At 47.2% G+C, this 13644-nt stretch overlaps 1 protein-coding gene across 3 annotated transcripts in view; it reads right to left on the reverse strand.

Annotated features, from left to right (window-relative positions):
• The window catches only part of LOC119180454 (uncharacterized), a 70125-nt gene that overhangs the window by 17578 nt on the left and 38903 nt on the right, over window positions 1-13644 (reverse strand). The window lies entirely within an intron of this gene.

Consider the following 13644-nt stretch of genomic DNA (forward strand, 5'->3'; position numbering starts at 1 on the left):
CTCAGTATGCCCACGGCGCCAACCCATGTTCACAAACATGAAATAGGATTGTATAATCGGAGGTCGCATTGCCCGCAATGAAACAAGACCGGGCTTCTGCAGTATATGACGCGTGGCTCGAATCGATACAAAAAAAGAAAAAAAAAAAAAAGAAACACGGCGGCTGCTCGTGCACACGCACGGAGACAGAGCGAGGAGGAGGTGCTTTTTCGCTATAAATAAAAGATGTATACGAGTATAGCAGTTGGGGAGACCCCGAGAGCAGAGCAAATACAGTGGCTTCTTACGCAAACACGGCTGCAGCGCCCGCGAGAACAGCACGCCCACTTATGCCTTCAAAGGAACGGGTCGAACCACGTTTGAGCTGAGCCGAAATTTTTGAAGTAATGTGTTTTCTGATATGATGCCTTTGCGTGCTAAGCTTGTCGCCAGAACAGCGACAGTCCGTCCACGTTATGAACGGGATTAGCCGGCCGCGAGTGGTGCATGATAAGAATTCAGCTCTTATAGAATAAAGCATCGCTATAACATATTCATATTGGACGTAAACGGTCCAAACTGAGACGCTCGATGGTCCATTTGTCAGCCCGTCGCTTGTCAGGACTACTAGTCAGCCGCAAAAACTTCACCGCTTGCAGCTGAACCGCAGAGCATGTGCATCCTTAGAAATTGCAGATCGGGTTGATTGATTGATATGTGGGGTTCAACGTCCCAAAACCACCATATGATTATGAGAGACGCCGTAGTGGAGGGCTCCGGAAATTTCGACCACCTGTGGTTCTTTTAATGTGCACACAAATCTGAGCACACGGGCCTACAATATTTCCGCCTCCATCGGAAATGCGGCATCCGCAGCCGGGATTCGAACCCACGACCTCCGGGTCAGCAGCCGTGTACCTTGGCCACTAGACCACCGTGGCGAGGCTTTCAGATCGGGTTCTCTTAACACGTATTTGCTCCATTCATTCACGTCTACCTTTCACATGTTACACACGGCCATAAGTCACAGCACTTCTGTCATTTCACCGCGATTTCACGACCACCAATAACGTAAAGGGGCAGCTCGTTCGCACAAGAACACATTCTCGCTTCTATCTTCAGTGATATAATATTCACAAGAATCTTTTTTTTTTTCAAATTGACAGCAAAACACTATTGGCAGTATTCTTTAGCAAAACCACCCGTTAACGTAACAGCACTTCACGTTTCGAGTTATGTCCTGGGATATATAGTAAATAGGTACGCCGTCTCGTTAGGGCGGGCCAGTGCGAAAGGAGGGCAGCTCGCACTAGCAATCATCGTCTGCGGCGAGGGGACGGACATTCGTCAAACTGTTTCACCGAGTCACGCAACGGACGCGTCTCGCGCTCGACTCCGCACGCAACGCCGCGGCAGAGAGGGCGGGCGCATACCTGTTCAAGTCTAAAAGAGACTCCTGCACGTGCACGCCACGTTCAAAAATCTGGGATCGTGTCCAATCCGCCCTTTTCATTTTCCAAAACTGCCATCTACAGTTCTGGCCAAGGGGCCGAGACAACTGCTATCGCCAGAACGAAAGCCTCCGAGATCAAGAGGCGCTTCGCGACTTCGCCGCTAGGGGAAGGGCGCATGCGCAATCGCGTCGCGAAAAAAAACAAGTGGATGATCCACTTGGTGTCATCTCCGTCCGCAGCGGTGGAGCAGCGGCTAAGGTGCTCTCGGCTGCTGACCCAAAGGTCACGGGTTCGATTCCGGCCTTCGCATTTCGATGAAGGCGAAACGGTGAAGGAGTGTGTTCTGTACGTGCGATGTCAGTGCACATTAAAGAGCACCAGGTGGTCGAAATTTCCGGAGCCCTTCACTACGACGTCTATCATAATCATATCTTGGTTTTGGGATGTAAAACACCACATATCATTATTGTGATGCCATCTCCGATGGGCCCAGACGGCTGCTACAGCTTCTCTTATTGGCTTGAAGTTCCGCCATTATGCAGTTTGTCAATATGGCTAATTTCGAAAGCGTCCACATTATCACCGCTACGTGCCCAACCTGAATGGTACTATAGCCACCCAACCTTAGCTTAAACGTCGCCTTTACGCGTTCAAAGATGACGCAACGAAGTCATACAACGCGGCACGACACGTCCATCCATTCCGGCCGCGGCGCTCGCGTCACGGCAAATGACGCACCCATCTCTATACACAGCTGAAAGCGCCCACGCCACGCAGCAGCAGCTGTTTTAGTCGCACCGGGGCCGGGTTCTTGACCATCTATTTGCGGGTCAATGATCGAGCTAAATCAGCTCACAGTATGGGATGCCGTCCGGTTGGAGTTGGCAGGTTGAACGTCACGTCGGGCCAACGGTGAACCATCTCTAATTCCCAGCCAAAGCGTTTCCTTTGTGTGTTATTTGATTAATTTTTGTTGTCATTTTTTACCAAACTACCATATTAGAACTGTACTGTTTATAATAATTTGTTCAACTTGAATTATACACACTCACAGCGTATTTTTTGCCCCCCCCCCCCCTATGTAATGCCCTCGGGCCTTTAAGGATGCAATAAATGAATGAAATAATAAAGCCCCGTCGTCCAGCATGGTATAAGACGGCCCACGAAATCACTCGTACCCCATTTTGCCACGAGCGATAAGCTTTCTCTGTGCCGTTTTCTGCTTCTTATTTTTCGCACAGAAAGGCCACATCGCGGGGAGCGCACGGGGATAGTTCTTCGCGAGACATGTGCACTCTCTCCCTCAACAAACAGAGGCGGTACCGCAGGCTGCTTGCTGTTCAAACCGCGGCCCGTGTAGCACAGTTCCATTAAAATAAATTACGCGACATGCGTGCCGTGTGCGGCATAGCGGTACACGCAGCTACCGTTTGCGTTTCCGGAGAAGAAAGAGAAATAAGGAAAGAACCAACGAAACAAAGAACGAAAGAAGGAACGAGGACATTAATAATTTATTATCCGAGGTTAAACACCCCCAAGACCACGATATGATTATGAGAGACGCCAAATGGAAGGCTCCGGAAATTTTGGCCATCTGGTGTTCTTTAACGTGCACTGGTAGGTTAAAGTACACGGACCTCTGCCATTTCACGTCTATAGAAATGCGACCGCCGCGGCAGGAATCAAACCCACGTTCTTTCACTCTTAAAAAAAAAAAAGAAGGTTGTAGTACTTACAAACTTCCGTGTACTACGTACTTGTCACATATGTTACTAACCAATTAGTAAGTGAAGTTAGTTTAGTAACCGTTACTACCTCCACCGTTACTAACGCAGTTAGTAATGGTTACTAACGTGGTTGCTAGCAAAAAAAAATAGTACTAGACGCGATCACGTTGCCTCACGAATCACCTGTTTTAGAACGGTCGTATTGGCAACATCAACACTTTGATGAATCACTGAGTAATTACGCACATGTCTTAAAGGAGAACAGCACACACACACACACACACACACACACACACACACACACACACACACACACACACACACACACACACACACACACACACACACACAAATATAAGCGATTTCCGGAGTATTTATAGCCATAACATTGGGGAATGCACCTGATGCCGGTGGGCGGCTATGCTGTAGAATGTATAATTTAAGTTAGACTGCTTCATATGTAAAACGTATTTTTTTGGATGCGCGAGGTAACATAGTGTAGGACTTTTAATCAAGCATATTAAGAAAAAACAACTAGTTATGTCTATTTTGCATAATACCTCCTCAACATAGTCTAATATACAAGACATAAGATTGGGCAGTAAGCTTACATATATTGTCTCAATGAACTTGAATGCATGCCCGTACTACTAAATAGGTTGTTAGACAGTCGTAGTACCAACCTCTAAGGTTTGTTTAACAAGTTTATCAAATGCATGCATGACGGAAAGGTACTAAACGTGCGCAAAACGTAGTAATCATTGCAACCTTCCAGCATTTGCTAACGCTGGTAGCAAAATGATCGTGAAATGTTAGTAATGGCCCAAGAAGGTTAGTAACAGCTGCAGTAACTAACATTTTGCTCGTGGTTACAAGCTTTTTACAAACTTTTTTTTTTTAAAGAGTGTTGCGTTAGCAGCGCAGCACCATAGCCAGTGTTCCACCAAGGCAGACATACGAGGGCCATCCGAAACGTAAAGGCCGTTTGGTCCCCAGAAAATAAATATTCGTTAGTAAAAGTCTTTATTGGCGAGCTTAGTAAAACCATAGTTCACTTTTCTACTTAATCACCCTGCACTTCTAACCATTTTTCGTACCACTGCACCAATGTCTTTAGTATCTCTGCATATATAGAAGTTCGCCGCCTGTAAATGTTTAGCTGCTTGAGCTGTCGGTACGCATGTTAGGTATACAGCTAGTACACAATGCGAATTCCCAACATTTTAGTCACAATCGTGCAAGCGGTAAAGCGGTCAACAAAAAGGAAATCTACTCGACAGATTACTAATTAATTGTCAGTGGTGTGATCCAAACGCAATTCTCGGTCCATGTGTCGGACACTTTCACTGGTCTTGATGCTGAGCCTGCCCGTCCGTTCTTCGTTGTGCAATTGGTGCGACCTTTTGTGACAGTATCGGCACCATTTCCTATCCTCTTCTTCACTCATCACTGCAGACATAACTCCCGATAAATTTGAAAAGCTGATGCTCCTTTTCGCCTGCGAAAGTAGAATTAGAGCTCGCAGTTCTCAAGTAACGGTAGCAACGATTCTCGCGGCGAACATTTTGACCTCCGTTGCCCCCGCCAAGCAGGCGACAACTTCAGCCGCTTCATTGGCTGCGTTGTACATTTTACTTTTCGCATCAAACTCACAGAGTTCACGAACCGTCGAACTAAAAGGTGATACTCTTGGCGATCACCACGATAAGGTCTCCGTCGCATGTCGCAGTATTTCTGCCATTTCACTTCGATTTGAGGACCAACAATAGCGTAAAAGAGACATCTGCTCCTTCATGACGACAGTGGAGAGTGGACTGACTGATCACGCTCGGACCGAGCGTCGCCTTTCACAACACTGGCCTAAAAATGAGCTCGAGCATTCACTTAAAACTTCGAATTAAATTTCGTATGCACGTAAATTCCTCTGAGGTCAGCTGGGCGCGACAGTCAACGTTTTACAGCCGACCTTTCCCTCTCTGCAGCCGCTGAAACCTGCTGGGAGCGCAGAAAATGCGTCCGAGGAGCGTCAAAGGCGCAGCAGCGGCGAACAGGTTGAAAACACAGGGTTCGACGAAATCCCGTTTAGTAAAAAAAAAAAAAATAAACAAAAGAGCGTTTACACTTGTACAAGTTACGGATAAACGACGCATTGTGCTTAGTAAAAGCCATTTCATGATAAGCGACATATATATTATATAGAGAAAAACTTTGATTTCACGTTATGAATAGTATGCACCACTGGTGAGTGTTCATTCAACGTTAATACGTTTCAAGGACAGAAATAAAACATATAACACATCTATGCCCTTTAGAAAGGTGAGCTGAGGTGCGTATACTTTCAAAGTCCCAAAAAATATTAAGCCCCACGCTTCTCAAACGCGCGTATAGCCTATTTCACCCTACTTGACAAAGAAAGTTTGAAGTTTGCGTATGGGTGTCAAAACCTAAGGAACAAAAACAGCCACACGAATATAAATAAGAAAAAGCGCAGAACATTCGAGATAACATTACGTTATAGCCTAATCACTACTTCGACTAGACGAACCAAATTTGATGGAAAGAAATGGTCAAACAAACCGATTTCAGACGGGAGTGGAATTCCTCGATAAATTTGGAAGAACAAAAACGCGAAGAGAGAAAAAAAAAACGATGGAATACGAATGCGTGCGACAAGTTCGGAGAGTTGATAGCGTAAAACAGGAGCGAATTACTTCTAGTTGAAAGCCCACCGATAAAGAAGCACCGAAGGATACGAGCAAAATAAATTTAAAAAAATGAACGAGTTGCTTCAAGTTAACAGCTTTCAACTGCAGCGAATGAAAAACTGAACAAGTACAGAACTCCTCTCGTGCTTTTTTTTTACAGTAAACATAAAAAAGATAAAGAAAAAATGGTTTATGAGAACCGTGACGAGTTGCCAAATCGTTAACCAGTGCGCTGAGCGAAGGCAATCTGCATGCGACAGCGGAACGTCTTTCTTTTTTTTTTTTTTTTCGAAGGCTATAGCAGCAGCAAACGGCCTATACGCAATGGAAAGCAGCAGTGCCGTAGAAAGAGAGAGAGAGAGAGAGAGAGAGAAACGCTATCGCTTACACCGCCACGTCGTCGAAGCTTCGCTGATCGAAGCGCTAAAATAATAAACCGGATGTTACATCTATTTTACGTTCATTGATATTGTTTTCCCTTCGTTCATCGAACAGCTGAATGAGCCGGAAGCCCGAACAACGAACAACGCGGCCAAACTAAACCATCATTATTTGACTCCTTGTTCCCGACAAACCAGAGAGCAGCGATCCATTACAACGTGCGCATCAGAACAGAGTAATACTTTGTTAAATACACATGTCCAGAAGCTTCAATTTCGCCCTATACATTTTCCCAGAAGTCGCTTATCACCACGCCAATGAAGGAAAGAAGTGTAATAATCAATAAATCGTTTTCTTTGCTGGACACAATATTAATGAGAGCTAACAGACAACTGTGCCAAGGAAAAGGGCATGTTATTAGAAGTATTTGTAATGCAAATGTGAAGAAAGAAAAGCGGACGACAAGATGACTTGCCACCGGCACAGACCGAACCGGCGACTACGCAGTGTAATCCGCCTTCGGTGGCCTTCGCGAGCTCCAAACCTTTTTTTTTTTTGTTTTATTATTATATGGTATGGTATGGTATGGAGAACTTTATTGAAGTCCTGAGGATCATTCCAGGACTGATGCTGGCTGCTCCCACGTCGGGACAGAGAGACCGAGCCCCTCTGCCACCGCACGGGCGCTCTGGAGAGCCCATAGTTGGTCCGCCACCGCGTCACTGTGCAGCATTCGCTGCCACCACTGTTCACCGCGAGATGCCGCACCGGCCATTGCCGAGCAGCGCCAGAGAATGTGTTCTAAACCGAGCAAGCCCCCATGCACACTTACTACGATAAATCGAAACCCCGCAGTCCTAGACTTAACAGGCAACAGGCGGTTACATTGAGACTTCTGCAGACTTTATTATTATAGTCAGTGTGAATCATGTTCCCCCACTTTATATAATGCCAGTCTGAATATATTATATTGACACTGACGAGGGGAAAAAAAAAACTGAGGACGCCGGAGGTTCTTGCCACATGGCCACGGTGCGGAACGATTAAATTATTTGGAGCAGAAAAGGCGGACCGGGGGGGGGAGGCTTTTTGCAAGTTACCGTATTTGCGTACTTAAAATACAAAACGTGCAAATTTCGGGGGGTTGAAGCTTTGTACTTCATATTCAATCAATGTCGGTACAAGCTAAGAAGGCATAGCCCCCCCCCTCCCCCCTCCGCCAGAACGGTGTCGTGCGCCGCGCCTGCCATTGAACTGCTGAATGGCATTCGAACAAATGCAAAAAGTGGTTTTGATTCGAACAGTAAGCACACTTTCGGTGGTAGTGTAAATGTAGTTACTATGCAACATTAAAAATTCCTTACTATATATATATATATATATATATATATATATATATATATATATATATATATATATATATATATATATATATATATATATATATATATATATATATATATATATATATATATATATGCGATGTCAGAATGATCACTGAAATTTGGCAGGGAGCTGAAGTTTTCTGGCCGGAAACAGGCGACGCCAACATGTGCCTACGCGGGCACCTGACCAACCTGAAATACGCGAAAAAATTCGACGTCACAGAAACGAGCGAATGTGATTGGATGCAAATCCTTTAGCGGTGGCATCGCGACGACTGTGGGCGGAGCTTGCGCTTCATTGGAGAGTGATAGCTGAGCGGCCCGCGGGCCCTGCGGAAGAGCCAGTGGAGCGCAAGACACAATGAACAATAAAATAAAAGCCGAGCAACCGCTCCGCTTATTTCAGCGAAGACGGCGGCGTAAAGTTCTAGGGGCATTACAGCGGAGCGCATGGTTGCGCCACCTGTCGAGCACGGTTGAAGTTACTGTAGATAGAGCATGGCCTCCGAGATCCACCGCGCGCCCGCCATTTAGGAGGCTATGGATCGAGCAGAGGCTTTGTCTGGAGAGCGCTCGCATGCTGGTCCGCTAGGCACGCTTCGCTGAGGAGACAAAATGAGCGGCCGAGCGGCTCGCTCCGTAAAATAGCTGTCTCGCTTAGCGTGCCGCGCAGCTTGCGTCTCCGCTCGTTCGCTAGGCCCGCTGAGCCGCTTAGCTATTACTCCATAATCTCAGGTTGTATAGGACTCCACGGCTGGACTATATATATATATATATATATATATATATATATATATATATATATATATATATATATATATAACGTAAGTAGGTATTGACTGAAGGTAGAGGCTGAGGAAGAAGAAGTCGGAGAATAGAATAACCATGGCGGTATGAAATCTACCAGTAATTTTATCACTTGGCGGAACTTCATTTGGTTACTGCCACAGGGATGTATGCTCCGCTGTGTTTGATTACATCAACGCAACTAAAAGATTACCATGCTAGTGAACCCCTACCTTTTCAGATCTTTAGTTTATAATTCGTAGTTATGTCTTTCAAAAACAAAAGATGGTTTGACCGCTTGCTCAGCCAACATTTTTGCTTTTTGGTAGTATTATTTTAAGCTACTTTTTCAGATTGGCTTCATTTTCATTTTAGTTTCATTTAAGTATCCTGCCGCCCGGTTCTTGGCCCATCCCCCTTTGTGGGTAAGCGCCATCCATCAGAGGTCATCAGCATCAGCATCAGCCAGGCCACGTCTCCCATTCATCATAGCGTCACACGAGCCGACAGGATGAAGACCTCCCAGCCACTTCATCCAGTGTCTCATCGTCGACACAGTTCTCCACAAGACGCCCTGACCATACATCGACTACGGAATCGTCTCCTGACCGCACACAGCGACCAGCACCATGACTGATTCATCGGCCGACCTTGACATCCCCATGTACACCGGAGCAGCGGACGATGGACCTGTACAGGACCGGTTCGACCTGTTCGAGCACCATGCAACCGCTGCATCATGGTCGGAACGGGAGATGGTCGCCAACTTTACCGACTACGTCTCCGGTGAGGCCTTCAAATTCTACCTCACCCACATATTTCAAAACGACGAGTCACGGGAAAAGATAAAACAAGAAATGATCGTTTGGTTTAAAGAATACAATGACGACTACGACGAAGACTTGCTTGTAACCCACCATCCACAGACAACCGCACTCAGTAGTCAATTTTACAGGCAGTCTTCAACCATTCGAACGCACAACAAGATTCGACCTCTGGCACAAGACGAAGTGGCACACGAGTTCAGTGGCAGACGACAATGCGTATTTTGGGAAAAACACAGCCATCGAGCACGCTTCCCTTCTGTACGAAAGTCGGCATTTGCGAAGACATCGCTTCAGCATATGACCCGAGACGTTGCTCAACCACCTGGGTTTTCATCATGCGGTTCTTCAAGCGCTCCTAACGCTCACCATTTGCCTTAGGACGCCGTATTCATGGTAGATGACCTGGCGCATCGGGAAAATACCCTGTCGAGCCATGCTCCTTCCGCACGGGTTCATGCATCGCCATCCGATGCATACTCACTCGACAGTGGAAGCAACACCGAAGGCTCAGACGCATCGAACGTCGCACGCTGCAATGCGCAAGAGCCTCTCGTAGTGAACAGGGTAGAAGAAGCTTCTGAAGAACTTTCTACCAACTCTGAAGCATTATATTCATTGCCCGAAGCGCATGACAACAGCCCACAGACCACCAGCTGCCGACTGGGCACCACGTCAAGTTGTGAAGAAAACCAGCGCGATGTTCAAGAAGTATTGTAGTGTATAGAGCGAAGCGTGATGTTGTTACATAACGACGTGTATTGTAGCGGGTAAAACAGAGTGTGTTTTTCGTATGATGTACGTCATTACGTCTGTGGTATGCGTGACGTGCCCTTCCTGCTTGGACCACTTAGTGTCCGCAGTATGTATTAAATAAACAAATAAATAAATAAATAAATAAGGGATTCGCAATGTGTTCCACAGCAACATCAACAACGCCAGCAAAAGCAAGTCCAAGAATCGCAGACACTCCAACGGATACACCGACAAGGACGACGACGCAAAGTAAGCCTCCTAAAACAAATTCAAGACGTCAGGCATCTTCGCATAAGGGATCAGCGCCAGAAACGCATTTGGCGCAAGAGATCAAGACTGCGCCTACGAATACAGCTCCGAAACAGCAGAAAACGACGAAAGAGACGAGAAGGCACCATATGTACAACGCAGAGACCAAGACATCATTCTGATTTTATCAGCTGCGACCATCGCACATGCAAACTAGAAGCACACCGTCTGTTCCCGTCACGAGACGCAACTCGACGCCTTCAACATCCGAACTTCAAATGCTACAGGGACTCCCACTCTTGTCCGTTCCTCGCAAGAACTCAACCCATGTCACCACCAGTGCAGATCACAGAGGTGTGATTATGCCATCCAGAACGCAACAGTCAGCCTCGCCCACCAGAACTCCTGCGTTAACCGGACTGCTGCAGTCTCCACTGAAGTCTTCGAAAGTTTACGGAACTCCTCTGCAGCATAGAACCAATTGTGACTTTTGACATTCGTGACTTTCTAACCTCTCCTTTTTTACTTTTTCTTGTTCATAATTCATGCCTTCTTTCGGGGGGAGGGGAATCGTGCAACGTAAGTAGGTAATGACTGAAGGTAGAGGCTGAGGAAGAAGTCAGAGAATAGAATATTATGGCGTATGGGTCAGGCCACGTCTCCCATTCATCATAGCGTCACACACACACACACACACACACACACACACACACACACACACACACACACACACACACACACACACACACACACACACACACACACACACACATATATATATATATATATATATATATAAAGACTATCTCGGTCGATATAGCGGAGGTAGCCTATCGCTTCCAATCTAATAATGCAAGGCACCCGAGTCAGTTACGACAATAACAGCAGAACACACTGACACGATCGATCAAATAAAAAAAAAAGTGCGACAGAACAGAACTGCAGGCTAATTAGATAAGAGAATTCCGAATTCGCTCGACGTACATCCGAAGATTTATCATCACAATGCACATTTGAGTTCAGCTGGAAGCGACGCAAGTTCTAGAGAGGGAAAGGGAGTGCGAGGAACGCTGTTTCTAATTACGAGAACGTAACGGTCGACACACACAAAGAAAAAAAAAAAGATCACGCCCTTTTCTTTCAGACTTTCAAACCGTGCATGCGCAACGCGAGAAGAGTGAGTCACAACGTTCCCAGCAGCACAATCAGGCTCCAGGAGTCACGTTAGGAGGCGCTAGAATGCCACGACAAGCAGGCAAGCAAGCGGGAAACGCGGCCATTATGCCGCCCATATCTACCGCTCGCAATGCGAAAGGCGAGAGAGGCACGTGGGGAAGAGGAGGAGCAGTAGGCTTCTTTGTTTATCAGCTGCCCACGCAGTTGCGACTCCGATATTTGAAACAAAAAAAAAAAGGTAAGCGGCAAAATAAGCGAGGCGCTCGAGGCAACAGAGAGGCGAGCAGGCCTACCGCGTCCGCATCAGTAGCCAGCTCTACAGAACAGCAGCGCCACAGCGCGGTGATGGCGGCAAGCGGGCGCGAAGGGACCGATCTGCCCGAGCACGGACGAGGAGAGGGTGCCTGGGGCGGACATTCATCAGCGGACGCGCGAATGAAAAATACCCCCGAGGGCGAGAAGGAAAGAATGACGACGGAGGAGGTAAAAAAAAAACGTTCCGGACAAAAGAAGGGAGGTACTCCTTTCTCCCTCGTGTAGGGACGCTTGGGCAGTGAGGAGGAGGGCCGCGCAGACAGGAAGGAGCGCGGCGGCACAACACGACGACGCTGCTGCTTCCCGTTTGCTCCCCCCCCCCCTCCAAGAAATCAATATTGCCCAACGAACCGGTTTTTCTCTCCTTGCCCAAAAGAAAACGGCGCCACCCACTCCATCCTGCAGCTTCCTCCACCGCCGCCTGCTCCCGTTAGCCCCAGCAGCGACGGCAGTGGGTACCGTCTATTTCGGCGAACAATAGGTCAGTAAGAAGTTGCCGATCAACAGCCTTTAGATACATGCACTCGCAGATTTCCAAACACCACGTCGGTAGCGCCACCATGATGATTGATTTGTAGGGTTTAACGTCCCAAAACCACCATATGATTATGAGAGACGCCGTAGTGGAGGGCTCCGGAAATTTTCACCACCTGGGGTTCTTTAACGTGCACCCAAATCTGAGCACACGGGCCTACAACATTTCCGCCTCCATCGGAAATGCAGCCGCCGCAGCCGGGAATCGAACCCGCGACCTGCGGATCAGCAGCCGAGTACCTTAGCCACTAGACCACCGCGGCGGGGCTCGGTAGCGCCACCAGTCGTGTTTTTTTTTCTGAGGGGGGTGAGGTGGGGGGTGTTCAACAATGCCGTATGTGCGTGTCTGTGCGTTTGCATTCTATATATACACCTGCGATACATCGGAAGTCAGGGGAGTGGGGGGGGGGGGGGTCTCGCCCACTTACGCCAGCGTGCTACGTGTCTAATGCAGAGCTATACCTTAAAGGGAAACGGGCAAACAGGGGGAGCATGGTGCGCTCCAAGTAAAACGCACCATGTAGGTCCTATGTATTTGGAAACTAGGTACACAAGTCCTCGCTTTTTTACCAAATAAGCGACTCTGCTCTGACGGTAAGGTAAGGCGCAAACAGGTTTAATAAAACCGAGTGCAAGGTGAACAAAATATATGAGACGCAAAACGGTGAACGGTAGCGCCGGCAACGTATGGCAGTCGTTGCCACCGGCTTTTCGTTTTCGAGGCTATATAGCGTTTCTGAGGAAGCCCTTAATGACTTCGTGAAGGTGGCATTCTGACTACTGCAAAAGCCCTAACGATTACTTTCACTTTAGTGTCCCTTTAAAGCAACCCCCATATCACTTTCCCAAGTAATTACAGGATGGCTTTAATAAAAAAGCTGATTGCATCCTAAATCGGCTGCCACCCCTCCCCTTTCATCCTCTCCAATTTTAGAATCCGTGAAGTACGAGCAGAATCACGGGAATCAGTTGCACGCCTGAAGCGCTTTCTCTCTGCTTTCATACATCATTTGTAGAGAAAAAAAAGGACGATTTCCGGCTGACTTCTAGAAAAATTGTAAATTCTGGGTGGCGTGCTGCACTATAATGTTTGGCTGACGTTTTGTCAGCTAATCGGCAGCGTTTTCTGACCATGCTGAAGAAGTGTTGCAGGGCCCGTCAGAGGTCAGAACTACAAACAAAAGAAAACTTCAGAGGAAGACAAGAGGCTTGGAGCGACGAGAGATAGTCAGTTAAACCGCGGATATGTCGCTGGAGGCAATGCTTCAACAATACTTGGCGAGGGCAACTTCTCTTATCGAAACGAGGGCTACAGCGACTGTCACCTGTTCAATGATTGCTCATAGTTTAAGGTCAGGTGCGCCAATTATCCG

This window comes from Rhipicephalus microplus, chromosome 3 (genome assembly GCF_043290135.1).
Source record: "Rhipicephalus microplus isolate Deutch F79 chromosome 3, USDA_Rmic, whole genome shotgun sequence".
NCBI lineage: Eukaryota > Metazoa > Arthropoda > Arachnida > Ixodida > Ixodidae > Rhipicephalus > Rhipicephalus microplus.